This window comes from Octodon degus, unplaced genomic scaffold, assembly GCF_000260255.1.
Source record: "Octodon degus isolate 3935 unplaced genomic scaffold, OctDeg1.0 scaffold00068, whole genome shotgun sequence".
Lineage (NCBI taxonomy): Eukaryota > Metazoa > Chordata > Mammalia > Rodentia > Octodontidae > Octodon > Octodon degus.
In genome coordinates, this window is record NW_004524644.1 from 2549533 (window position 1) to 2553433 (window position 3901).

The following is a 3901-nucleotide window of genomic DNA, read 5'->3' on the forward strand; positions in this document are numbered from 1 at the left end:
ATTTTGTATCTGTGTATTCCAAGTGGTTAGGATAGATATATAGTTGCATTCTCTTAATGAATAGAATGATTTGTTCTAATGGTGTTTGTAAATAGGATCTGAAGTCCGCATCTTGTACAGCAATTAACCACTAAGAAGAATATATACAGTGTATTATTTTTTGAAACTGTACTTCCGATTTGATTTGAAACTGTCTCATTGCTGTTTATCAATAAAATTTTGGAAAAAAAAGTATGGGCAGAAGTAATAGTAGAACACTTCCCAAATATGAGGAAACAATCTGACATTCAGCTAACTGAAGCATACCGAACACCAAGTAACTTCAACCCAATTAAAAACACACTGAAACACATAATAGTCAAGATCCCAAAAATTCACCACAAATATAATATACTGAAAGCCATTAGAGAAAAGAAACACATCACATTCAAAGGAAAACCGATCAAAATTATGGCCAACTTCTCCTCACAAACCATGAAGGGAAAAAGAGCATGGAGCAGATTACTTCAAGTCCTGTATGAAAACAAATTGCAGCCCAGACTACTATACCCAGCAAAACTCTCTTTCAAGTTTGATGGAGAAGTGAAATACTTTCATGACAAAGAACAGTTAAAGAATCTCATGATGACAAAGTCAAACCTACACAGGAGACTGAAAGATGTTCTAGAGAGTGAAAAAATGATCAGAATTCCACAAATGAGATCAGAAGCAAACAACTAAATAGGGCAAGCAATTAAACACAAGAGAAAAAGGGATAAACGACTACAGGTAAATAACATGCCAGTCGTAACTCAATTATAAGCATCAATGTAAATGGACTCAATTCACGAATTAAGAGGTATAGACTAACACAGTGGATTAGGAAACAAAATGAAACAGTATGCTGTATTTAAGAAACACATTTAACTCATAAAGACATTCATAGGTTGAGAGTCAAAGGATGGAACACAATACTACATGCCCCAGCACTTCAGAAAAAAGCAGGGGTACCAATCCTATTCTCAGACTCTCTCAACTTGAAACAAACAATGATCAAGCGAAATAAAGAAGGCTACTATATACCAGTTAGGGGAAACATTTAACAAAGAAGAGGTAACACTCATGAATATGTATGCACCACCATGGGAGCACACACATATATAATGCAAACCTTACTGGACATAAAAATTCTAACATCCAAGACCACAACCTTAACAGGAGAAGTTAACACACACTTATCCCCAAAGATAGGTCAACCAGACAAAAACTTAGCAAAGAAATAACAGAACTGACCAGAGCTTGTAAAAAAAAAAAAAAAATGGACTTGGCGGATACTTACAGAGTTCCACACAAACACAGCTGAATACACATTTTTCTCAGCTGCACATGGGTCATTTTCTAAAATAGACCACATACTGGGTCATAAGAAATGCTTAAGTATACATCAGAAGATAGAAATTTTCCCATGCACATTATGTGATCACAGTGCAACGAAACAGGAAATAAATGACTAAAGAAACCAGAAAAAACCTTAAATACATAGAAAATAAATGACACCCTACTCAGTAACCAATGCGTCATAGGTGAAATTAAACAAGAAATTCAACAATATCTACAATTCAATGAAAATTCAAGCACAATTTACCATAATTTATGGGATAAGATGAAAGCAGTTCACAGAGGGAAATTCCTAGCTGTGAACTCACACACTAGAAAAACACAATGGGAACAATCGAATACCTTAATGCTGCACCTTCAACAATTAGAAAAGGAAGAACAAACCAAACCCACAGCGCAAAGACGGGAAGAAATCATAAAGGTTAGAGCAGAAATATATGCAATTGAAACGAAGAAAACAATTCAAACAATTAAAAAAGCAAATAGCTGGTTCTTTGAAAGACTAAATAAAATCGATAAGCCCCTAGCAAACCTGATCAAAAAGACGAAAGAAAAAATTCAAATACAAGCAATAAGGAAAGAGAAGGGTGTAATTACAACAGATGCAGTGGAAATTCAGAAGATTATCAATAGCTACTTTGAGAATCTTTACTCTCATGGAATAGAAGACACAGAAGAAATGGACAGATTCCTAGAAAGGTACAAATTAGCACAACTGAATCGACAAGATATAACCACTCTCAATCGGCCAATAACAGCCAATGAAATACGACATGTATTAAAAAAAAAAAACCCTACAGAGAAAGAAAAATCCAGGTCCAGATGGATTCGCAGCTGAATTCTACAAGACATTTACAGAAGATGTAGTCCCTATACTCCTCAAACTCTTCCGTGAAATTGAAAAGGAAGCAATCTTCCAAAAACATTCCTGGAGTCAAGTATTATACTGATACAAATACCAGGGAAAGACGCAAATAAGAAAGAGAACTACAGACCAATCTCCCTCATGAACATAGATGTCAAAATCCTCAATAAAATCCTAGGAAATAGAATAGAGCAAATCACCAAGAAGATTATACAGCATGAACAGGTAGGATTCATCCCAGGGATGCAAGAATGGTTCAATATTCAAAAATCTATAAATGTAATACACTATATCAATAGAGCGAAAACTAAAAACCTCAGGATCATCTCCATTGATGCAGAAAAGGCTTTTGACAAAGTCCAACACTCATTCATGTTCAAGGTCCTACAGAAAATTGGAATAGATGGCTTCTACTTCAATCTGATAAAATCCATTTATGAAAACCAAACAGCTAACATAATCCTAACAGGGGAAAAAATGAGACCTTTAACTCTTAGATCTGGTAAAAGACAAGGATGTCCTCTATCACCACTCCTATTCAATATATTTATGGAATCATTAGCTACAGCCATTAGACAAGAGAAAGAAATAAAAGGAATAAGAATAGGTAAAGAAGAAGTTAAATAATCTTTATGAGTAGATGACATGATACTTTACTTGGAAGACCAAAAAAGCTCCAACAAGAAGCAACTAGAATTAATACAGAAATTCAGTAGCATAGCAGGTTATAAAATCAATACCCAAAAGTCAATAGCATTTCTCTACACAGACAACAAACACACTGAGAGGGAAATTATAGAAACAATACCTTTTACAATAGCACCGAGGAAAATGAAATACCTTGGAATTAACCTAACTAAAGAAGTCAAAGATCTTTTCAAGGAAAATTACAGTACTCTTAAAAAAAGAGATCCTAGAGGATTTCAGAAAATGGAAAGATATCCCATGCTCCTGGATAGGAAGAACCAACATTGTGAAGATGGCCATACTCCCAAAATTGCTGTACAGATTTAATGCAATCCCTATCAGACTACCAACAACATACCACACAGAGCTAGAAAAAAATTTATCTGCAACCAGAAAAGACGTAGAATAGCAAAGGCAATCTTGGTCAATAAAGACAAGGCAGGAGGCATTAAAATTCCGGATTTGCAATTATACTAAAAAGCTACTGTGATAAAATCAGCATGATACTAGCAACAAAATAGACCTGAGGATCAACGGAATACATTAGAAGATGCTGAAGCCCCTATGAACAAACACAGCAACCTTATCTTTGACAAAGGAGCCAAACATACTCACTGGAAGAAACATAGCCTCTTTAACAAATGGTGCTGGAAAAACGGGCTCTGTACATGCCAAAAAGTAAAACTTGACACAGGTCTATCACCATGCACTAAACAAAAGTCAAAATGGATTAAAGATCTAAATATTAAAGCACAGACACTAAATCTCCTGGAAGAGAAATTAAGAGGAACTCTTGAAGACATAGGGGTAGGGAAAGACTTCATGAACAGAAATCAAATCACATGGGAAACAGTTGAAATAATTAACAACTGGGACTTGCTCTTACTGAGAAGTTTTTTTCACATCAAAAGAAATTACCAACAAAGTGAAAAGGCAACCCACAAATTTGGAAAAAATCATGACAAATAAGTA